The sequence below is a fragment of the Nipponia nippon genome, unplaced genomic scaffold (assembly GCF_047370975.1).
Source record: "Nipponia nippon isolate SJK-2023a ecotype South Korea unplaced genomic scaffold, ASM4737097v1 scaffold_4, whole genome shotgun sequence".
NCBI classification, from domain to species: domain Eukaryota; kingdom Metazoa; phylum Chordata; class Aves; order Pelecaniformes; family Threskiornithidae; genus Nipponia; species Nipponia nippon.
The window spans coordinates 102,935,611-102,961,793 of NW_028262358.1; the positions used below are offsets into that span (position 1 = coordinate 102,935,611).

The following is a 26,183-nucleotide window of genomic DNA, read 5'->3' on the forward strand; positions in this document are numbered from 1 at the left end:
TAGCTTATGCCCCATTCTGTTGGGTTGGGTTTTTTTTGCCCTTTACAAGTGGAACTGATTTGTAATACTTTTCTTTGGAAGCCAAGTGTATCAGTTTTAATACAGCTTTCTACAGGACATTTTTCTTAGGTGCAGGATAGCATTCTGTAGAGAAAAATAACTAGTAAGTCAGAGGCAAGGACATTTTTCTGTGATTGCAGGAAGACAGGTTTAAGCCTCTCTTCTAATTCTTGCACTTTTTTATATGAACTACTTCAGGAATTTCCCATTCAATTTGTTTTGCTTTTTTCTGAAATTCTTTTCATGATAAAAAAAGTTGTTTTTCAGCTAATTTATAAGAGTGTGAAGAAGTCATATAGTTACAGCAAACTCAAATAACAAGGTGTGCTAAATAAGGTATGGCTTCTGGGAGCACTATGTCAAGTCAAATGTTAGATAACTGCATGCTTTTCATGACCAAGGTTTCCAATATCAGTTATGGGAGTTCTGGATTTATTTAAATTTTCTACTTTCCAGGACACAGCAGAAATAATGCAAAGAATCCAGGCATAACTAAACTATTTATTAATAACTAAACTATTCTGGCTAGAGAACTGCTTTGCTCACCCTAGATTAGAGCCTGGATGTGACAAATATACATAGAATGTGGACAGTTAGAAGGCTAAGAGGATGGCGCACAAAAAAGACAAGCCAACAGGATAGTACAGGTACAGTTTAAATCTTCTCTGGAGGAGTCTTTCTTCCTCCTTACTAACCAAAGAGGCAGACTAACAGATTCAGTTATAGCAGCTAACATCAAGCATATAGTACTTCTCTCTGCTTGGTAATTTTGACATACATTACCAGTCAAAAACATGCTGTGTTTGTGTTTAGAAACTGGTTTATGTTTTGTCTTAGCTATGACCTGCTCTGTACCACTTTTATCTGATAAAATCAGACAGCAATTTAACAAGCAGTTTAAATCCAGGTTTCTGTGGATTATTTTATGTCTGATAAACCTGTGGTGAATTACAATTAATAAGTAACCTTATCTTAAACTCCAATTTAAGTCTTATTTCTTAAATTGTAAAAGAAATTAAACACGTTGTTTATCATCTAAACTAAGCAAATAAAATTTATATTATATAATTCTGTTAGATCCAATATTAATTTGCAACCTCATGAATTTACATATACACTTCTGTAGTCTTGTAAATTGCTTATGTTTTTGAAATAACTTGTTTTTTTTCTGCCTCACATTACTGTACTTATAATAGTACTTTGCCCTGACTGACTGACAATTACTTGCATCATGAGATGACAAGGGAAGCTCATGGCATCTGAGCATACTGTCCTTGTACTGCTTCCTGCTTGTTGCACAGATTCCATAATATAGCTGCATCTCCCCGGCATCATTAGTAGCTGTCTTCTTTGATACAGAAATTCTAGGGCATGTGGTAGGGTTAAATTACCCTCAGTTAATAACCACTTTTAGGTTGTTTCTTTTTGTACATACACACACTAACTGGTCCCTTAATGCATCATTTAAGCTCTCTGAACTGGCGATGCTCTGTTAATTTTCTTAATTCAGCCACTTCAGAAAAAATTATAGAAGTGGAAGCAGTCTGAAGGCACCAGCAGTTTAGGGACTAGGTGATTTTGTGCAGTTTCCACAATCTGTGTAAATGTTTTCTCCACTGGTTTAATAGAAACTCTTAGCTTATGCAACACCTTAAAAAGGTTAACCACCATTAACCTCACTAAAACCACAAAGCTTTTTTCGCAATTTAGGATATTAGTTAGTTCATATTGTTTGAAGCCTGAGATACAGGTGGGTCAGTTCTCTATTGAGCTATCAAACAATACCATTTCCCCCAAGTTAGACATTAACCTTTTTCCTTTTTTAAACAAGCAATTTACTCACAGTCCCAGTAGCTACATGATGGTTTTTTCCTTATTTTTTTGCTAGGCTTTAATCACTTTCTATTTTACAATATTTTATAGGAGTCCATTTTATCATCAGTGTTATGTTCCTTGCCATTGGCTTAACAATTGCATTATGAAGAAAAGAAATAATTGATTTTACCGAGTAAATGACATGTAACTTTTAGCTAGAAATATATGCAACTCAGCTAACAGTATTTTAGATCTAAGAAATGAAATTATCATGGTAAAAGAATTTACAAATAATTTAAAGACATCTTACCAACTTCTGTTACACCCAGCATGTAAAGAACTTTTTGTTTGCATATTTTTCAACAGTCCCTAAGCACAGTTCAGTTTTATAGATTCCAGAAACCAAAACATGAGGCTTTGCACCATATTGCTGGTCATTTCCCCTCTTTATACATTGTATTCTTTACAGTGCAACATTTGACCATGCACAGCGTAAAAAAAGGTGAATTCATTCTTCTTTACAGGAGAAAGATCCAGGTATTACTGGGAATGTATTGTGAGTGTCCATACTTGTATTAGCTCAGTACTGACTAGTTAGTAATCAAAAAAAAGCAAGCTAAATGCTTGGAATATTAGAAAAGGAATGGAATAAAAAGCTAAAACCACCTTTATGCTGCTGTAGTGAATCCAGGGCATACTCACCTTTTAACAATGTGAGTACTTTGGAGCCCCATCTCAAAAACAGTAAGGTAGAACTGAAAGAGGCCCAGAACCAAGTATCAAGGCTTCCAAATGTAAAATGCCTAAAAAATAGGACTTTTCAATCTGGAAAAGAAACAGTAAACAGATGACATGACACATGTCTATCAAATAGAAAGTAGCATGGAAAAGATAAGTCAAGGATTGTTGCTGGTTTTCTCTTCTGTGTAACAACTCAGGTGTTCAGTTGAATACTAGAACCTAGACTGTTTATTTCTGATATTGTGTGACAGGAGAACATATACCTTATCTGTCCATAGCAAGAGATGCCATTCAGAGGCCATTAACACCCTCCGTTCTCCTTCCGATATGTAGTGAAGTTACCACTGCAAAACTCTGCGGTTGCCTGTAGTTCCAGGTGTACATATGGAGAGAGAGACATTGGACTGCAAAAAAAAAGAATTTTAAATCAGAATGCTTAATGGTATTTCAGCACAGATTATTTCAATTTGAAATTCCACATTTCTTTTTCTACCCCTTTGGGCTGCTGAACTGCTGAAGTATACTCTATAAATAATAGAGCAAAAGTATTTTTTCCGTCTTCTAGGTAAGACTCTTCTTTGCAGCCCTGTTTATTACTGCTCCATAATATTTAAGCTTTGTATAGCTCAAAAAAAAAAAAAAAAAAAGCCACTAAACTTCATAATAAAGCTCTACTTGCAAAACAAAGGACTTTCAGAAGCTGCAAATAAATCAAAGTGAAAAAGTGGGGAATAATCAGAAATAGGAAAGCTACATTGACAATTTAACTTGAAAATAGGATATACTACAGAAAAATGGTAAAGGGACTTGGGATTATTAGTTTTTTTATTTTTAGCGTCTCAGGTCATCTGTCTGAAGACACAACAATTTGCTTACTTTGGGTTTCATGGAACTACAGTTGCAATGATCACAGCCAATACGGCAGAATTATGCAGATAACATTTTGTCTTAAGTGGCATTGTGGATCAGTGAACACACACTCATTTAAAACTTCAAGGAAGGATAGACATTAGAATCATAAGTCATATGTCAAGAGACAAGAGGTGTAATAAAATTTCTTTCCATTATAATTAGACAAATTTGTGAAGTAAAACTTCACTTACGAAATACTTCTGGATATAATTTCTACCATTACCCTTAGCACTAAAAGAAACTGAGAATTAGAGAAACTTCAATTTAATAATTTTTTAAGCTTTATGTATATAATGGACACATCTATTTATGTTTCAGTCATCAAGATAGAAAAAGCCAGGGAGAATGTCTTCAACCCAAGTTGTGACACTATTTTCAGTGTCACTTTATGAAGCATGGTCTAATAGATATACATGGATCTTTGAAGTACTGTGGACAAAATCTTCAGCCTACATCTGTGCTTGGGTTTCCTCCAAGATCATAGAAAAGATACTCCAAACTACGGCAGTGTTACAAAGTTTTGATCCTGGCAATCTGTGTTTTCATGAAATCCCTAGTTCTGGCTCTTATGTCAGTACTTAAAAAAACAACTAATCAACCAACTGGTCAAATAAATTCTAGCCAAAATTTTATTAAAAACTCTGAAGCATGAAAAGAAAAAAAAAATGAGATGCTTTATTAGAGTGCTACATGCCTCTTCAATATATTGCAAATGCAGCACACTGGAAACCTCTTGCTATAGTTTATTTAATCACTACTGAAACTCTAGATGCCAGGCCTAGATGTCATCCTACAGTAGCATTCTAGTTCGAAATATCCTGCAAAAGTTAATGCCATGTGGCAAAAAGGAACACCCATCCATGGACACTGCTAAGATCAATTTATGAAGTGGACCAAGCAAGGGACAGGCTGTGTCCAGAATAGCTTGGTGTACATGCAAGCACACACACAGGCATGCAGATGCACGCACACACACTGTAGGGGGCACTGAGGAAAACATTTAATGAGCAGATTGTGATTTCAAGCAGAATATAGGCAGAATGCAACCATAAGGTGTAGACACCTTTTGAGTGACTGCTGTATAACTTGAGCACATACTGTGATGTCAGCATGCACTGCCTTTAACTATGTCCTGTGTGAGCTCATTCCTATGGAGATGTGTAAGAGCATAATGTCCAAAGCGAACCTCCATATACCGCATGGAAAGTTTGGTATTGTACAGGTAGAAGATAGATAGCTTTGTTTACTTAGAATACTATAAAGATGTGAGAAACAGCGAGACTGGCCGACTCCACCACAGATTGGAACTCTGCGCAACATGTCATGGTCCACAAGCAGGGTCTCATCCAACACTGCAACAGCCAGGGTTCCCAGCATCAGGAGGGACATAAGATTGCTATAATCTTTTCTATAATTTCTGTCTTTTACACAATAAAACAGATAACCGGCCTTGAGTATTGGTGCTTTTCTTACCGAGATCTCAAAAGAACTGGTACCTCCTCATTGCAAAACACACACATACACACAGAGTGGGAGTTAGCTGAGACAGCCTTGGCACCATTTCAGTGGGCTGGCACAGCAGTTGCCCCAGCCATGCTCGGTGTCACGCTCTGGGCAGCAGCTCAGCCCTGACATGGGCTCTCTGCTTGTATGCAGTTTCCCTCGGTCTCTATCCTTGGGGTGTGGGGGGTTGTGGCATAGGCCATCAATCAAGTCAGACCATGGTGATATCACACTGCACCTTTCCAGCAGGCTCAGGTGTTGTTCTCCTGTCCAGGGCCTCTACCACAGCTTATCCCATTCAGTTCTTGTTTATGTTGTCCTGTCTGCCACAGCTCGTGATGTTCAGTCACTTAGCTCTCGGTCAAGGCAAGGTTGTAATATTCTTGCAATAACCACCTGGAGGCCATTATCTATTAACTCTTAAGCCTTCTTTGCAGAACTTACTAGAAAAATACTAACTTGCTTTCATCATAATCAAGTCATCGTTTCAATAAATCATCATGCACTTGACAATAAGAGAAACTCAATGAAAGATCACCCAGTAACTGTCAGTGAGGCTTGACTGCAAAACCTATTTGATCAAATTGCAGTTGATGAGTATCTCCAGTTTTAGTTGCTTTGAATGCCTATTTCCTACTTCTAGAAAACTATTTGGATGAGTAAAGGAAATTTAACCTAGAAGTAGACAATAAGATGATCTGACAAGCAACAGATTTTATTCTACTGCTATAGATACATTGATATATATAACTTGTGATAGAGAACAGATTGATAACTTCATGGGTTTTATGTAAGATTACTTAAATACTATTTCTGGCAAGCAGAAATGAAAATGCAAATTAAATAATTCATCTATTTTCAAGAACTTCTTAAATATCTTTGCAAAACTGATCATCCCAAATCAAAAGAAAATAAAAGTGTTGGCTATCATTGTCAAAAGTTTTTGTCTACGAACTGAGAAAATCTGCAGCTGAAAAACTGACAGCTGAACAAACAAGTAAGCACCATTATAAAATCACCAATATATTTATATATTTTTAAAGACTATACAGAGTTATCCTGATTGGTCGCATGAGAGCTTAAGGGTTATTGCATGAAGCTGATACTATGATTCCATTGCAGCCATGTGTCATTGATAATGTCCAAGCAAACATTTTCTCTTGGATATTTTTTTTCTCCTATCTTTTTATTGACAATTGTTTCATCTCCAGCAGCAGAGAGGGTTCTTTAGGCTCACAAACTAGTCAAATGGCAGCAGATGTCTTGACAATAAACATATGCTTTTTCCTAGCTTGCAAGTCCTAGCAAAGCAAAGAGCGTTGGAAGTATTAAGATAAATAATGAAAAGGGTGATGGCAGGTTACTGCAGGTATTGATGTGGGAACAAAAAAAAAGAAGAAGAGCAAGCAATTAGCTGGGATTATTATGGTTAAACCACTAGCCATAAAATACAGGCTTCACTTAGCCCTACTGTTCTTAGAATTTTGGATTTTTGCTTTTAGGTTAGCTGTAGAAATGTGGGAGATGGAATAATGGACTTAGACTAACTCTTATGAGGCAGAAGTGAACAAAGTAAAATACACATTTCATTTAAAAGCCCTATTTGTAAGCCTTGATTGAAAGTTCTTTACCTCACACTGCCTGAAACAAGAATCAGGAACTCAGCTTCCTTGTGAATTAACTGGTATTAAATCATCCACAGGAGAATTCCCTCATGATCATATGAATGCAACAGAAATTTTAAGTATTAGAATAAAAATATAATGAGCAATTAAATATGGGTATGGGTATGTTGAAGCAAAGAACATCCCACAGTTCGCATGTATTCACAACTTAATGAAAATCAAAAGTTGTGCATTTCAGGCACAGTGTTCTATTTCACTTTTCTAGTTATGGATAATCCTGCCTCCCTATATTTCTGTGATACTAAACATCTACTATACTCCCTGTATTTCTGTGATACTAAACATTATAATGCTGAAATATAAGTTGTCATAAAATATGATACCAAAATTTGTTTTCAACTATAAACTGATAAATATTAAAACAGTTTTCAAAACTCAGGACAAGTAACAGATGTATTTCCAGTATCAAGCCAACAGTGTTTAATTCTTTGTAAATAATGAGTGAAATTGAGTGGCAAATCAGTGATAGGAAGATGGAAAAGACAGACTTTGAAAGAAGAAAGGTGACATTTTAATTTTATTAAGCAAACAAACAAACAAAAATTAATGAAGACTAAGTATAATATCCAATGAGCAACAATAAACTCCAAATAAATAGTTATGTATCTGAGAAAAACTAACTGTTGTAGATTAAGTTGGATATCCAGATAGATACAACTCCCACTCTGTACTTCTCCATAGCCAGTCTCCCAATTTCAGCCGGTTTTTTTCAGTCTCACTTTCTCAGTCCTATACCTTGCAAGATCAGACAGCAGGTTCTTTTTTCTGTATATAGCCTAACTTTCAAAGTGTTTTATTTTTCTTGATTGAGTAAATTAATTCACATTTCCCTTTTATCACCATTATCTGTGATAGTGCTCAATCTTATGGTTCTGAAATAACTATTTTGAATGATTTAGATCATACTGTATTCCAGTATGATCATTTTCATGGATAAAAATATTTATATATATTTTCATAAATGCATGTATAATGTAAATGTAAATAAGTATCTTAAGATAATGGATTAAAACCCTAATTCTACAGTTACATATTACATAAGGAAAAAAAACCCAACCAAACAAACCCAAAACAAAAAGAAGGTATGTCTTCAGATATTGAAGCAATTGTCCTACCCATTGCTGCTTAATGTCACACCATCTCATCTGTCCTTTACTCCTCCCCACCTCTCATTACAATAGCCCCAATTACTGTCTGATACCAGGCAGTGCAAGAAATGCTGTGGGAGCACTGGCAGGGCAGAAGGTACACCAGGGAGCCTCCCTGATGCCGAGGTCTAACAGCTGATTCTCCTGTCGCTCCTTGGTGGGGGAACTAATATAGGTATCTCTGCTCATAGCCATCGATTTGCACCAGACTTTCAGGTATTTATTTCCCTTTGAGATTTGTAGGTCTTTGAGAAACTTAAGAATTTTGTCAACGGATCAGAAGTTTTTAGGCATAGGTGCGCGAACAGATGGACTACATGATTTTGTTTTTTATTTTCTGTTTTGTTGTGGGGTTTTGGTTTTTGGTTTTTCATTTTCATTGAAAGACTAGTATAATGCTAGAACATTAAATCTCATTCACCAAATTCTGATTTTATCTGTCATGCTCATGCTGCCACAAAAAGAAAAATCTTATGACAACATATGTCTTGTCATTTGCCTGGGATGTACAGAACAATTGTCAGTTTCAGAACTGAAGGTATCTCACTGGGGACACTATTGTGTCTTTTCCTATTTGAAACATTTAGAAATTGGGGGTTCTTGTTTTAGAGGTTCAGGACCTAAGTCGTTAGGTTTAAAAAAGGTCAAAGACTACAATTTAAAGTCTATTCAGAAATCCATCTGTAACTGAAAAGCAGAGGAGCTGTTTGCTTTTCATGTGAAATTCATTACCTGAGAAGCTATTTTTTTGAACTAGATAAGCTTTTGGACTTGCCTGAGGGACCAGCATCTTATAAAAAAGTTAGACCAACATGAAATGCACAATTTCTTAGCATTACTATTTCTTTGTCATGCATGTAAAATGCATGTAAAACATAACTTAAAATGTAAAAAATTTCAAAAAACAAGATAATGTCCTAATCAAATTACATGAAACTGAGTACCACATAGAAAGTTATCATCAGTTTTAATGATGAAGTTGCTGCTATTGTTTCATAACTATGGCAATACAGTATTTTTGAGAGCTAACAGGTGTATCCTTGACCAAAAGGAATATGTACGGAGAAGAGAAATATTTTTTTTTATTTTGGTGTGCTTTCGTATAAATGGGAATAAAAGTTTTAAAATAGCTGTCCTCTGTTCAGTTATTGAATAATTCAGACTCTGAAATTCTGAACTTACATACCTGCACTTGGTTGCATTAATTAAAAAGCAAAGCATGTTTGAAGTTATTTGTGGACTACTCTTTTCTAATAGATATTCTAAGAATGAACTAATATTTGCACTAAATTTTAAATACCAATGCTGATCTACAAATTTGATTAGAAAGCAGGAAGAACTGAATGTGTAATGAGATGCTTTTCTCCATTGCTTTGAAAAGCCCTCAGTTTGACAACCTAGTAGAAACATGTTCTGTGACCACAAAAAGTACTAAGCAGTGTTTGTTATCTATCCCAATAAGGTGAAGTTTAATTTTTTAATATTGCATTGGGTTTGCATGGCAAGGTTTTTGTAGCTGGGGGGCTGCAGGGGTGGCTTCTGTGGGAAGCTGTTAGAAGCTTCCCCCATGTCCAATAGAGCTAATGCCAGCCGGCTCCAAGATGGACCCGCTGCTGGCCAAGGCTGAGCCAATCATCAGTGACAGTGGCAGCACCTCTGGGAAAACATATTTAAGAAGGGGGAAAAAAAAGCCTGTGCAATTGGAGCCAGAGAGAGGAGTGAGAATATGTGAGAGGAACAACTCCGCAGACACCAAGGTCAGTGAAGAAGGAGGGAGAGAAGTTGGTCCAGGTGTCAGAGCAGAGATTCCCCTTGCAGTCCATGGTGAAGACCATGGTGAGGAAGGCTGTCCCCCTGCAGACCATGGAAGTTAATGGTGGCGCAGATATCCAGCTGCGGCCCATGGAGGACCCCATGCCAGAGCAGGTGGATGCCCGAAGGAGGCTGTGACCCCATGGAGAGCCTGCACTGGAGCAGACTCCTGGCAGGACCTGTGGACCTGTGGAGAGAGGAGCCCACACTGGAGCAGGTTTGCTGGTAGGGCTTGTGACTCTGCAGGCAACCCACACTGGAGCAGTCTGTTCCTGAAGGACTGCACCTCGAGGAAATGACCCACACTGGAGCAGTTCGTGAAGAATTGCAGCCTGTGGGAAGCACTCATATTGGAGAAGTTTGTGAAGGACTGTCTCTTATAGGAGGGACCCCATGTTGGAGAAGGGGAAGAGTGTGAGGAGGAAGGAGCAGCAGAGACAACACGTGATGAACTGACCACAACGCCCATTCCCTGTCCCCCTGCACCACTCGAGGGGAGGGGGTAGAGAAATCAGCAGTGAAGTTAAGCCCAGGAATAAGGGAGGGGTTGGGAAAAGGTATTTGAAGATTTGGGTTTATTTCTCATTACTCTACTCTGATTTGACTGCCAATAAATTAATTTCTCTGAGTCAAGTCTGTTTTGACCATGATGGTAATTGGTGAATGATCTCTCCCTGTCCTTATCTCGACCCACGAGCCTTTTGTTATATTTTCTCTCCCCTGTCCAGTTGAGGAGGGGGAGTAATAGGGTGGCTTTGGTGGGCACCTGGCATCCAGCCAAAGTCAACCCACAACAAATATATTATACTAGCTTCCAAATTTTCTGTTTTCCATATCAGCAGAAAAAGAACTTTGGATAGAAATTAAATACTAAGACTTTTTAACCATTTAGAATTATAGCAATAGGATCAAATAATTTCTTCCCTCCCTAGAGATATTCAAAATTATTTCACAACTAAATGTTAAAAGTTTCTTTGTAGTGTTTCATTGGAAACCATTACTAATGATGGAACAGTGTGGATGCTTTTTCCGCCATTAAATAAAATCACAGTTAAAGAGCACCAAATCAAGTATGTTTCATTTGTAAAACTTTTGGCATTTTATTATGTGAAAGACAGACTATTTTTTATTTATAATATAACCCATACAGGATTCTGTGCTAAAGTTAGAAGTATTATTTCAGGTCCATTAGCGCTAAGTTTCATTTTTCAAGGTCTCTCAGGGCAGCTAAAATAATAGCAAAAATTGAAGACATATGCTACTAATGAAGTCTGTTTCATAACCTCAGAGCTATGTTCTTGCACCATTTTGACAAAAAGTAATTACTTTCTTTGTTTTACCCAAAGGCTAAACTTCTAACATAGGAATAAAGGGGGGGGAGGGGGGCGGAAGAGAATACATGCTGAATTAAATGTGCAGAATAGGTAAAAATAAAATAAAATATTACTTACTAGTAAGCCTATAAATTCTAACTGAGATTACTCATATACGCACCAAAAAAAGCTAAAAGTAGAATTGTTTGCTGGCTTTCCCCAATAAACACTATTTTTAAAGACACTGAAAACTGACACTTCTAAATAAATGCTCATTTTTATTTTAATCAAAGCAAATTATTCATATCAGCAATAATGACTGTAGTTTTAGAACAAAGTAGGCTGAAGTTCTGTTTAGTAATGTGTGCACTTTTGTCATAACAGGTGTTACAGTCTGACATAAAGTTTATTGTGCTCAAATTTTATTAATATTATTTTGACAGTTTTTGTTTTTATACTAGAATTACAAGAAGCTGTTGTTTTCCCTTTTGTCTTTCCTCCATACCTCAAGAGCAATTCCAAGTTGTCACAGTATTTAGGTGGGGTGGCTGCAAGAACAGATGACACTAATCAGTGATCTATAGTCTAAAATGTATTTAGGAAACAGAATAGGTATAATATGTGATTATTGATGTTTATTTTGAGATGTCTGCTCTGTGGCACACACAAACCAGCCCCTCTGGTCTAGTTTAGAGCAGCACCACAGACCAGAGGAGCAGGACCCTCGCTCCAGGGTCAACGTGCCAAGCCCTGGCTGGTGGCTGGGCTCCTATGTAAAGCAGCTCCCCCTTGGGCTCAGCCTTTCCCATGGTGCCAGACACATCTGCATGTGTTCCCCTGTGCTCCTGCCTTTCAACTGTTTGTTGGTTTTGTTTTTTTTTTTTTAATATCAGCTCACTGGCTTAAGCCACCACTGGCATCATTAATTAGTGATCATCACTGGGTTTCTATCACCCTCTGGTCCCCTGCCTCAAATGTGTTAGAAAAGTCTTCAGTTTGTTTATTGCTTTGTTTTCCAGATCATACCAGGTTAATCTAGTCAGTCAGAGCTGGGAAGATCTCGATGAACTCTCATTTTTTTGGGTGGTGCTTTTGGGTAGGCTTCATCTCATAAAACGAGCACTGAAAGCTGTTGTATTCCTCACAGTTTGTGGAGACTGCAGAGCATATGAGTTAGATGAGAAGCATGATATGAAACCACCGTCAGACAATTCTTTCTCTGCACAACAAGGTCATGTCTTTGTTCAGAGCGACACAGTACTTCAAAGAACCTGGGAGTTCAACTGATTTAATTAATCAAACACTAAAACCTTTTGTTTAAATTAATTCCAAACTGGGCCTATGTACTGAGCTTTAAATCAATTTTAAATCATCTAGAGTCATCCTGGATAAATAAAGTTTGAATCTAGCTGTGCTGCTTCCACAGCATTCCCAGAGCTCAGATTACATTTGGAAACATGGTTCATGAGGATATTTAGCATCTTTATTAATAAAAGGATTTAGCCAACTTGTAAGGCAAACAAGTCCCTCAGCAATTTGGATAAATACTGGTTACTGAGAGACAGGTAAATTCCTTCACTGTATTTAAAATATGGTTTCATAATTGCATAGTATCTAGTGGGATATTCCAAAATAAGACCAGGAAGAAATCAGAAGAAAATTTAATGTGCTCTGTCCAATGAACATATATTTTTGTTCATGGCTTACTGTCATCAGGTACCCCAGCTCTTATGCACATAGCCCCACTACACTGATTACTGAATTAATAAAAAACCTTATCATAAACTTGGTCAAACAGCTCACTATCTTTCTATTTCTGATCTCTGCCTTGAATAACCAAACCTGCAATTGTCATTCTCAGGCTACACAAGAAAATTTAATCAAAACTCTTATAGTGAAACATAGTTATGCATCTATTCAGCAGTCCTTTTCACACTTCTATATTTATCTCTGTTTGTGTCTTCTCTGAAGAAGGCTGCAAAATTTTTTGGATCGTGATGTCAGGAAAGTGGGCATCATGAAGGAAATTCAAAGAGAACACAATTATTTAAGGAGTATAACTCCTTCCTGAACAAGGGAGACAGCAAAGAAGTAGAGTTCTCTGACGTTTAATTAAGGAGTAATTTTGGCATAAGCAAGATATTCCAGTTACTAAGATTGAAAAAGAGACACACTTTAAGTTGATGCCTGATAACCTGGAAATCTATGAAAGCCACAAATGTATTCCTGTCATTCTTTTTTTCTATAAGTGCATCACACTTAAGTGAAACCTCCAAATTGAAGGGGACATATTATATATAAGAAGTAAAAATTTACTTCAACTCTATTTCCTGAAAGTCTAGCATTAAAGAAATAGGGTTTCACATGTTGGATTAAGCACAGCTCTCCTTGTATTACAATCACGTGAAAGGAGAAACATCTTCCAGTTTCAGAGTCAGAAAATGGATGCAGGACTCATTGCCATCAGTAAGAAACTCTTCTGTAGTAACAGTGTTTCAGACAACTTCTGTAAGTAATATGGTAAAAATATTAATAAAGGTATCATGTTATCAAAAAACGTGTTATAGCAAAGAAAAATAGCATTAAATATAAATCTTTTTCTGAGTGTTACATAATTTGGAAGCAATATTTATTTTTTCCTTTTCAGAACTAGATTCCTATGAAGATTACAGATGCGATACATACCCCATCATATCGGTAATTCTGAAGGGACATCAAAGAAGGGAATATTAAACCTGATACCTTGATATTATGGTCGTAACTCCGTAATTAACCCTTTGACAGAAAATAGGTAAATTAAGGCAATAAAGATGTAGGAATGAAACAAAATAGATTTTTAAACGCTGAAATATGCATAAAATATTTTCAGATTTCTCAAGTGGCTGGACTGCAGTTTTTAATTGACATTTGAACTCTAGTTCCTCATCAAAGAGATTTTAGGAAAAGAAAGGAGTAAAAGAGAGCCAACTCCTCTAAAGCCAGACGCTAATTGAGCATAGTAATTAATTATTTTGACTAACAAGCTCAAAGATCACCTGAGAAGTGGCTCTAATTAGATCTTTAGTGTCCCAAGAACATACTGTAAATAAATGTATTAAATCAGAAAGACATAGTAAAATACATTGCACTTGGGAAAGAGTGTATGTCAGTATGAATGAAGATGAGGTGACATGCTTGTAAAGGTCAGATATTTTTGAAATATTTAGAGAAGTAGCTACAGGGCTAAGGGTGAAATCTTTAAATTGGATGAACAACAGAAATTTTCCAGTATGACTCTTCCAGACTATTAGTAACCATAAGATTTTCTTCTATTTGACATTTCAAACTTTAGTATGTTTGCCTTCCTTTACAGAAGCAGTTGTTATTGTTATAGTTTTTTCCCCAAATAAGTAAGTAATAAGTAGACAAATAAACACACAAACAAATGATTCTTCCCCATGGCCAGCTCTTTATGTGGACATCTCTTCAGTGCCTGTCTCAAGTTCTGCTTTTCAGCAATTCTGGAGAAAGTAAGCACAGTTGTTTTCAGACCAGCCTTCAGATTTCCTTGACCTTAAGTGATGTGGCATTAGATCAAGTTACGCTAAGGAAACAGCACTGACTGTGCTGACAACTGATTTCTCACTTCTGATGGATGAAGACATATATATATTAATTCTTTTAGATTTATAGCTGTCATTTGAAACACTGACCATGATCTCTTTTTGAATCTGAACAGTCTCATATGAAGTGAAGGGATTGCCCAAGTGGGCTGCCTGTATTTTTCTTTTGGTGTCCTTTGAGGATCGCAAAACAATAGTTTATCATTTTTAGAGATCTTTCATCCAGACAAAGGCCTCAGAAGCTTATGATGAGTGAGAGTTATGAAAACTGGGAAAAATTACTTGGAAAATTTTCTGAGAAAATTTAATACTAGCAAGACAATGTAAGTGGTGAAAATTGTTTTTAAATAAGTTAATTTTCAGTGGACTTGGTGGAATAAAGAGACATATAGATAAAAAATGAAACTTTCCTAAACATTGAAAGTGTTTCTTTCCAATCAGTGTAAAATGGAATCAGCATAAACTTCTCTATTCCCCTAGGCTTTTTTGATTTTTAACCAGGTTGTATTAACTATTTGTGTCTTACAAACATGTGTGCAACTAAATACATGGCTGTTATTAAGCAGTTAATATAGATCTAAACATATCAGTGCCTTCTTTTTGTATACATCAAAGTAAGTTAACTGACATACAGGCTTAGCCTTTTGATCTGCACTTTCCTACTTGGAGGTGCCATCATTTGCTACATGTTCCAAAGATGAAAGCTACTTCAAATTATACAATATTTATAATAATCTATCAAATATTGGTTTATGCAAGCTGTTCCCCAAGACATACTAGATACCAAAGGGCTTGCAGGTGAAGTTCATCTGCAAGATTACAAGTTATTAAAGTTCTAATCTTTGTTCTTCAGGGTGTTTATCTCTCTATCCCTGCATCTACCTGAAAAATCAATAATAAAAAGAATTCGCACAACCAGTTCTATGACTGATGAAGTAAATGTTAGTAGTCAGAAAATTCCAGGAAAATCCTTAGAATTCACATCTTTCTGTATTATTTGAAACTGTGTTAGTTACCCTTCATAATAATTCTCCCAGGATTCTCCTGAAGTAAGGGCAGATGCTATAGGGACATATCTTTGTCTCAGATTCTTGGAAATATCCAAATCCAAATTTTGGATTAATCTGATGTAACAAAAGTTACAGGAGCAGACATTTAGCCTTTTAGCTGTAGGTACTTCAGAAGATAGGGCATAGATTATCAAGGAGTTCTGGCTACAAAACTAATGATTTATATTTTGAAAATATTTGTATTACATTTGCAGCTTGTGTTAAATGCGATTAGAAAACATTAAGAAATAAGTTATTAGCAGATAACAAAAATATTAACAAAGAGATATTCCTGACAGGCAATGTTTATATGTGTGTTATTTATTTACACAACTTATTTTCAGCTGCAGAAGTTTTAAGGGTAAGCTCTACTTACAGGAGGAATAACTGATACACACTAAATACACAAAACATGCAGGATTATGAAATGGTGCAACCAGGATCCTCAGAGCATATACTCATTCATTGCAGTGGATTTAAGTACAGGACTAAAATACAGTTTTGGGTGCTGCAGTGCAAGAAAATTATTGGTAAACTTGAGTGAGTTCAGCCACCAAGATGATTATGGAGGTGGAGAGTATAATGTAGTAAGACATGCTGAGAGATCTGGATTAATTCAGTCTTTAGAAAAAACGAGACTATGGGAGTGTTTTATTGATATTTTTAACAGTCAAATATATGGTTATAGAAAAGACAGAGCAAGCCTCCACTTGGAAGTGCACAGCAAAAGGACAACAGACAGTAGACACAGATATGTCAATAAAAATTCCAATTAGATGTTAGAAAAATAAATCACAATGTGGCTGGTCAAACAATGAAACAGTTTGCTCAGGAGAAGTGTGAAACCTCTTGGAGGTTTTCATAAGCAGACTATTGTTTCTCTGCTAAGACCCTGTCTCAAGCAAGGGCTTAGACCAGATGACCTCCTAGGGTCCCTTTCAAAAGAAATTATTCCCTAAATTTCTAATAACTGACTTGCTCTTCATGGACCATTCGATCAGTTTTAAGTTTTCAAACCTTCAACTTTTCTCTGGAATTGTTACTACTCTGCAAAGCACATCTAATGTATTTATTGTTATCTTGCTTTATTTCTTTATTATTTGAGCAATAAAGCAGTACACCATTGTCTCGCTCATTGTAATTACCCACAACCCAGCAGATTACTTTTTTATTTTTTTAGCTTCATGAAAGAAATGAGATGAAACAATATTGATTAGTTAGAAAGTAAAAATAGAATTAGACCTTCATCACAATTCCTTCCATAAAGAAGTGTTCTGGAGGAAAATTTTAGCACCTGAACAAGGATATCTTATGTCCCTGGGATCAGCATTAAATTCTGTTAGCTACATTGATTTCATAAAACTGTAATATGCATTTGGTCTTCCTCCCATAAAATTGGAGTCCGAGTGTGTTTTACAGCATATCCAGAATTTTTATTAAATTCAAAGCTTTAATAAAATTTTTATAATTAAATATAGAAGTAGTAAGGTTATAAATATATATAAAGGTATTGTACCTGATTTCACCGTCACATGCCATTAGTAAAATAAAGTCAATCTCTTTCAGTTATTTCAAGAAATATTTATAGATTATATATGTGTGTATATATATATTTATACAGGTTTAAGCAGATCATGATTATATGTCCAGAAAAGTTCAATTTTCTAGGACTTTTCTAAACATTTTTGTCTTGATTCGTCACACTGATTGCCCCTTATTCACTTTGAACTACTGTCCTCTGCTTCAACCTTTATTCTATTGCCTTCAAAGTGTGCAACAGGACTTTATGAAAGAAGCAAATTAAAAGTCTCATCAGATGACATTTTTGTCATAATGCTAATACTTTCATTGTCATTGAATCATAGAATCGTTTAGGTTGGAAAAGACCTTCAAGATCATCAAGTCCAACCGTTAACCTAGCGCTGCCAAGTCCACCACTAAACCATGTGTCTAAGCACTACATATACACGTCTTTTAAATATCTCCCTTGATCTGTTGTCACTGAGCACTATGTTATATCACAATTTAGATAAACAATACAGAATTATAATTTTTATGTATTTCATTCATTCTTCAAGTTAACAATGAGATATAGTAATGCCATTTCTAGCTTGTGCTACTAACTCACTTAACTGCTTACACTGTCATCAAGTCAGTGCCAGAGTTTTTCTACGCCTTCATATGGGTAATTTTATTTTTCTTGTGATATCTTTTCATAACAGTTACTTTGTTTTAAAATGATGAGGCAGTTCCAGTTCCCAGTGCTGCAAACCTCATAGGAGCCATGGTAAAAGACAGTTGTTTATGGGTTTTCCTACCTTCTCTAGGTACTTTCTTCCATATTAGCTAGGCTTGAACTCATGTTAGCCCTCTGATTATCCATTTGCCTTCCCACTAGCTTGTATGCTTCATTAATGTGCCTGACTGGAAAAGATTCTGGCAGAGAAATTTAGACACAAGCTTTGCAATAACTTGAATTAAGGCTCACACTTCTAAATAGTATAACGACTATGTGGCTGGAAGACTGGGATAATGCAGGCAAGCCAAAACTATGCTAGCAAGGTTCACTGTCTTTTAAATTTCTTCCTAATAATCACTTAATAAGCATTTACATGTAGCCTTATGTTTAACCTACATAAAGGAGTATGGGCTTTACAAAAACCTTTGTGAAGCATTTCTAGGGCAATATATTCCTGTTATAATTGTCTTAGACAATAGGGTTACTGCGGTTCTGGATGAGAACTGGGAGCTTACAAACATTTGTAATGAGCTTGTGAGGGTACACAATTTTGTGTTAATTTTATCCCATAAATGTTGACATTTTTGGCATCACAATGTCTGGTTATAACTGGCATTAATAAACCAGATGATCAGAGAGAAAAAAGAAAACCTGATAGGGTTCACTGTGAAGGTCTGAAGCAGCTCTTTTGTGCAACAAGCCAGCCTTGTCATTTGTGTAAAAGGAATTTCAAAAGGTTTGTATGGCAATGACTAACAAAAAGGCCAAAGTGGCTCATCACCATCTCTCTGCTGCAAGGACGATCTAAGCATTTGCCTATAATAACCCCAGGACCAGAGACTCTGCTTTGTAGTTTGAGGGTCCTGAGAATACTTCACCTGACTGGATCCACAGGTTACGTCACAACTTAGTCTCTCCAATGTTTTAGAGTAATCAGTCTTTCTGTTCAGGTTAGCCAATCTGAGGAGCTTTGCAACCCACAATCTCCTCAGGGAATTGCTGTGCTTCTGCAGCAGCCCAGTGGCCAAAGTCTACTGTGCAAATCTATGTATATACTTCTTTCAGGCTATATATAACAGGAAAACACAACATTTGCTGTTTACCACTGAGAGCCATGGCTAGAAATGTGTCATCTGAGTGCAAGGAGAAAAGAGGGAAGCATCACTATTCAAAGGACTGAAGTGAAGCAATAGATAGGACCATGCTGGTCCAAATATTTTGATTTAAGGGCATGGTGTTTCTACCCAGTGGGTAACGCAGGCAGCAGTAAAGTAACCTCATACACTGCCCTGCTGTCACCATGGCCAAATGACCTGACAATATTGATTTAAACCTGAGCAAAGATGACCTTAAGGTAATGGTTATGATCCACCCAAGTCTATGCAGAGAGCGCCTTGGAGAGACTCTTGGAGACTGTGAAGTGTTCAGGGTCACTGTAATGTACACAGTATTTAGATACTGGCACCCAGCCAGTCACATAAACCACATTTTGATCCAAGTTTTAAAATTTAAGCAAGTGTCCCTTACAATTAAAAACATGATTTATAAGGAATATTAATTATTCATAAGTAGTAGCTGATAAGCAGTATACATGTAATTTAGCAGGAGTGATTTGTTTAACAATGCAATCAACTGAAGCAGGTGTAAAACAATTGAAAGAGTTCAGCATTCTCTTTTCACTTGCCCTTCTCCCCTTTTCCTCCAATTTTCTCTGCTGATATTCGGCTGATAAAAACAATGCCACTGAGATATAAATGTAAAGCAAATTAATTTCTGAACATTTAGTTTCAGCCAGGTCTGCTTTTTTGTAAGGTACTGCTTGCTTTCATCTGGCAAATACATGCTAAATCTTGTATTTGGATGGTGTACATTGTTTTGTGTTCATTATCTTCTAAAAGGGTGGAGTTGCAAGTCCTTCATCCAGACAAATGCAAAGTTTGCGGGCATAAAAATCATAGTTTGAGCCACGAACATAACAGCTAATTCAAATCTGCTTGCAGTTTTCATTCTAGAGAATCCTTTCAGAATTTCAGGGAGATGCTGAACAAAAACATATGTTTAGATGAGGATTAGAAGCTGCCTTAAAGGTCAAAATAAACTTTATAAGGTTTCTTATTCTGTCATGGTTCCTGCTTCTTTGAAGCTTATCTTAGTGCACTTTTCTGTTGCCATTTCCAAACTTTCACCCTGGAAACTTTTATTTATAAATAACTGAGCATATTGAAGTGTCTTCCAATATATGTTGAAGCAACTGAAACATTCTCCCTTTTCAGGTCTCTTTAACGAATATGAAGAGAAGGCCAAGCAGGGGAGAAATCAGATCTGATCCTCAAAAGACACTGTTCACAGAAATCTGCTTTCTGAACAAAAATGTCCATACCGGGTTATTCAGTTCTATAACAAAAAAGACCACTGTCCAAGAATCAGTAGCTAACTAAATTGTTTTGTCCAGTTATTTTCAGCTACAAAGGACACCGAGACAATTCAGAACACATAGTTATTCAATAAACATTTCAATAGCAATACTGAAACCAATCCTTTCCACCATTTCCCTTCCACCATTTTCTTTAGTATTCCTTAGTATTTCACCTTCTTCCTAATAATCTAGTTGAATTTTTCTGTATACTTAGTAGGAGTGAGGTGATTAAATAGAGGAATAGATGTAAAGTGTGATTTCTGAGATAGTTCAAAAGATAATTCACCTATGAGGGGGGAGCCTTGAGCTAGTATTCCCAGATTAAATATTTTTAAACCCCAAATTTATACTAAAAGTACAAAGCACTGTTACATTACTGAAAGGTTTCCACTGTATTAATATTTCAAATTATTACTTATTCATATTCTTAATTTTTCCATTATTATCTTTGAAAAAGTATTTTTAAAAGATCTACATAAGGAAGCAAAAACCACTGAAGATGTGACTTACCCAACACCAGCTGTCTAAAAAGTAAGATGTCCAAGTCTAAACTAGTTACACACAGTCTTCCTGCATGGAATGGCAAGTGAATGTCTCTCTACCCCACAGCTTTTGGTGCTTAATATAAAATGGGATGAAGTGCCCAAAGGAGAGAGGTAACTCCAGAGGTGATAAAGGAAGCCTAGAAGACTATCTTAGACTAGCTGTCAAACTTTGAACAGCTGTGGTCAAGTCAGATGAATCCCAGCCCTATGTTACAGATTTACTGACAATCAAGATTATTAACTTCTCAGTACTTCAGAACAGAGAAGAGCATCGTGATTCTTCTATATTCCTGATTTAATAATGCTAATGGGAATTTTGAGTGCACACAGAAGACAGTCTTACAGAAGACTGGACATTCTGGAGTTCGAGAAGACACATTTTCTCTTCAAGTGGATGAGCTGTATGAAATAGACTGTTATGATGCTTTTAAAAATAAACAATATTGTGCAATTGCATGAAATCTTTTTATATCTGCAGTTTAGGCAATGACAACTTGAGAACCTCTTGTTTCTTTTTTATCTGATGTTAAGTGTTCAAGGAAGTACACAGAATTTCTAAAGGAAAATGGTATTCTTTAAAAAGACCTCCCATCTCTCCCTTCTACAAATTAATCACCTTAGCTTTTAATGCAAATTCTTAAATATTAACAAAAAATATAATATGTGCGTTGCTCGAGACATTTTCTAAAAATGTTGTAGAAAATTAATGTAGTTTTGTAGGTATTTATATGTGCCCCTTAATATTTAAGAACACAACTATGTGAAGAACTAGACTAGCTGTGTCCCATTAACATTTTAGAATTCTTGGAGCATGTCAACCAATGGATTGAAAATAATTTTAAATTGATTTGGCTTTTCAACCATCTTCCACATTTTTAAAAAAGGCTATTAAAATGAATAACTTTTCAGAATAATTTTGTAAATAGAAACTAGAAATTTCAAAATAAGGGACAGAAAATAGGTGGTCAGCTGTCTACATTTTCAAATGCCATAGAGAGCAAAAAGTATCTAGTAAGTGGACTATTCCAATTTTAATTAAACAATAAGCTCTAATACCTCATTTTACAGATAAGGTGTGTTCTCTCTACATTTGTCTGATTACTGATGGATCTCAGTTTTCCTCTATAACACAAAATTTTGATTTTTCAAGCAGCAGAATTTAGAATATAAAAATTTTCAGTAAGCATTTGCATTTCTAAAAGACTAGCTACTACCAATCTGTGACTTTCTGTTGACTCAACATTGTTTCAGAAAATCAATAGCAGGGATATAATCTGACATTCCATTCCAAATACATCACTCAGTCTATTGCACTAAGCATTGTCAGGATGATATAAACATCATCCAGGAGAGGAGGAATTGAAGAGGAAAGAAAAGATGAAGGAAGCAGATAATAAAACTACAGAAGTCGCAAAGTTTTCAAGAACAGCTTGTAGCAGTGCTTAGTTTGTGATTCAATCCTCTTTTTGGTCCCTTTCATTTTTTTTGCTCTAAAATATCTTTCTTCATAAGCAAAAGTTAAGAGGCCTTACTTATGTGTTCCCTAAACTCAGTGTCATTCGTCTAGCAAATTAATTTCTCTTACTACCTTTGTCTTGTCTTGGACTGTCTTCAGCATAGCAGCCCTACAGGTTATGAACTTACCTGTGTCTAGCTTTTCTCTCAGCAACCCATAGAAGGGTTGATTGTATCCTTGTGGTCTGGACTTTCAATCCCTGCTTCCCCTATCTTTTTTTTTTTTTTAGTAAGTCACTTCCCTGGGAGTGTTGAAAAGAATGTAGTAGTTTGATCTTTCCATGTTTTGTTGCTGTCCTTGCTCATGGTTCCCGTAACATGATCATCTGTCCTTCCCTCTTCCAAGATCACTGGTGACCAGAATCACTTACAGCATTATTCAGACTTCAGGGATTTCTTATAGATTTTTCAGTAAAGAACTATTTGATGGCACATATAAATGGTACTGATGTTCCTGTAGAGAGGTGACTGTTGCTTTGACTTTCATCCTCCCAGCAATGTTTGAGCCTTTGGAGAAATGTGTGTTATTTCCATCTCCTCCATGCTGTGCAGAGCTGGGAATATTTTTGCTCTGCATATCTCATCTCATTTTAAATGCATTCCCCAGCAGTGCAAGAGGGGATATTTGTAGGATGTATTTGTAAAACCAGCATGTAGAGTTTAAAAAATTATTTACTTTCAGAAATACAACCTTTCTTGGTGTCTACATGTTTTTTAAAATCAGGATGAATAGAAAAAAGACAGCTTACACATAAAACACATAATACAGAGAGAGATAAAGTATTGTGAATGCCATATTCACTTTAAATTGAGGGAAAGTTTTTGTATTCCATTATTAGAGGTCTAGTGGTTGAATAAAAACTGATCTTTTGCCAGTGGCTACTCCCTAAGTTCCTTTGGACGTTATTGTACAAATTCTCAACAGCTAAGAAATGTCAGAGCTCTCTTCAAGCCAAAAGTTTTACATCCACTAAAGATTCCCCTCTACCTGTTATGTACAAAACCCACTGATGTCAACTGTGCCTTGTGAGATTTTTCATTTACTTAAATGGATTTTGAGCATTCACGTTTGTTGCATATGTATCTCTCACAATGCTCCCCAGAGATGACCATCATTTCTTAAAGATGAGATTCTGCCACCTGTTATCACTTATAGGATATGAGCTTTGTGAATCTGTAGATGAGAGCTATCCATGCCTTTAAACTGAGTATATCCACTATTACATGAAGTTAATTTTATAGTATTAGAAAAATTACTTAGCCTGTTTCCAGGAGGACTAGGGAAGGAAAAACAAAACAAAACTAAACAAAAGAAAAGAAAACAAAAGAAAACAAAAAAACCCAAAAGCTAAAACCTAGCTACCTTACAGCCCTAAAGCCCTAAAAGCCCTGCAGGCATCTTCACATCTCATCTAAGGTGTTACTGCCCTGTAAGAAAGGGATCAGACACTAGTGGAAATTTCCATTGTCTTCCTCTTTTGAGCAACTTCAGGATGTATTTGCAGGCATGAATTTGCATTGCTGAAACTTTGTATGAACCAGTCTGAAGCTGTTAACCTTTCCCCTATTAAGGTTAACGGGCAGTAGTACAAATAGATTTCTACAACTCTGCAGAATGTTTTGAAGTGGGCCAATCCTAGACTTTTTCAGAAACACAATTTCCATAAGTAGTCCCAGTATATCTTTAGTTCTGGGTAAGAACAGGTTTTTGAGATGGGCCTTCTGTGAAAAAAAAAAAAAAGATGCTTAAGATCTGGTAAGCAGAAAATAAGGGAAAAGTTACGTGATTCAGTTATGATGACATCAGAACGAAATAATTTCCTATGAATCTGCTTGGAAAGTGGAAAGATGAAGACAGTGAAATGGGAGAGCAAATTCTGAGCAGAAGCATATGCTGTAACCCCAAAAGGTTCTGTGGGCACAGGCAACTAATTTAATTGTATCTTGTGGCACAAATACTCTGCCAATCTCTGTGAGATCTTAGAAATGGTATTTGAAGATTGTGCTTTCATCGCAATTTTTCTTTTCTGTATCTCCCAAGTAGTGTATCATTTTAGTGACTAAAATAAATGAGAAAGTTCTTTGTATATTCCCCTTCAATATCAGGTAGGTTCCAGTTTTTAATAAATGTAATATTTATTTTTGCTTTCAAGTGTAGATGCCAAAACAAGTTTTATGTGGCTTGGCAGCTACCTGCTGCATGGCTGTTATTCAGGACATTACAAGCCTTTCTAACAAATAAAATCCTTTTCAGATAGATTTAACTGAAAATTATCAAGCTGTTTGGTCTTTAATGAATTAGATATTTATTAAGTGAGAATAAATTAAATTATTTGCATCAATTTCAATACCTATGTTCCACTAACTGACCGATCTGAATTACTAATGATTCACAAAAGGGAAATTTGTTATTAGTGATCAGAGGATGACTTTTCAATAATCTTTTAAATTATACAGAGAAATAATACTCTGAGCATTTTAATATGTAACATGGATTTGCAAAAACATTTATCTCAACTATTTTTTTTTCAAATGAGTGGAAAATATCCTAAGCAACAAGCAGAAAAGCATTATTAGATACACATATAAATATATGTATGATCAAATACAAAGCTAGCTTCATAAACTTATGACTTTACACAAGACTAGCTCTGCTTCTCAGAAAATTCATTCTCAACATCTGATGGAAATAAAGACACATTTTTCCACATTTAACAATCATCACCTCATTATCATGAATAGTAAATGAAGAGACCTTAATATCATAAAACTTTCTATCATTACACTAGAAATAGGATTTATTTTCCCTCATTAAAGCTGGTTTCAAACCAGATGAAAGAGTAGGGTAGCTATAAAACATAACAAAATTTTAATATCCTTATCAGGTGAAAAGTATTAGTTGGGGAATGTCATGAATAAATATGGACTTATGTTTATAGAACAAGGCAAAAATTATATTTTAATTCTGTAAAAAAAGCATAAGTTAGGTATAAAAATATTCAGATGTAATCATGCTTCACAGTAAATTGGGAGCTTAAAGTGAGTCTGAATCTGAGTTTAAAATAAAAAGCTAAATTCTACTCATAACTAAGTACAAATGTAGCATTTCTGTAAATTGATTTTAAAAGGACATTTTTTCTCCCATACTGCTTCAAATCTCAGACGAATTAATTTAAGTTTTATGATAATGTCATAATATATACTAGGGTAAGTAAAAGCAGAACATGTCGGTTTTTTACTTAAACTAGGACTGAATAGAAAGAAAATTCCCAGGGAGACATCTGAATAGCTTAGAAGAAAATATGTGGCCTCTTATTCTGTCATGGCCCTCTGGCATGGTATGACTAGAGCAAATTGCACATAGTTAGTTGTGTATTTATATGCATTTGAACAAAATTAACTCTGTTTTTCTTATTTGCTAAATGACTAAAAAAACCCCTCTGCAGTCAAAGTAACATTTGCATTCCTATAAACCCACAGTTACAGGAAGTTTTTATTAACAACGGTGTCCTCAGCGTGCAGGTCAGACAACAAGAAAGCAAAGGATTGAGTAGTTTACATAAATAATTCTCAGAAAAGGGAACAGAACAAGGCGTGCCCTGCGGTGGGTCGGCTGGAGCCGGCTGGAACCGGCTGTGTCTGGCACAGGGCAGCCCCAGCCTCTCCTCACAGAGGCCGCCCTCCAGCACACCCCCCCCCCGCCCTCTGCTGCCAAAACCTGGCCACCTACACTCAGTACATACACAAAGTCTGAAAAATACAGCATGTTTTATCACAAGATATACTACAATTTTAAGGTAGTAGATAACTGTTTGTAAATATGCCATC

At 35.9% G+C, this 26,183-nt stretch overlaps 1 long non-coding RNA gene across 2 annotated transcripts in view; it reads right to left on the minus strand.

Moving 5' to 3' along the window:
• Positions 1–26,183, minus strand: part of LOC148053457 (uncharacterized) — a 116,318-nt gene that overhangs the window by 64,649 nt on the left and 25,486 nt on the right. For both annotated transcript variants that reach the window (XR_015708541.1, XR_015708540.1), the window contains exons 2-3: positions 2,880–3,020; positions 2,578–2,700 (exon numbers count right to left, since the gene is read on the minus strand). This is a non-coding gene — a long non-coding RNA (uncharacterized LOC148053457). The remainder of the gene's footprint in view (positions 1–2,577; positions 2,701–2,879; positions 3,021–26,183) is intronic.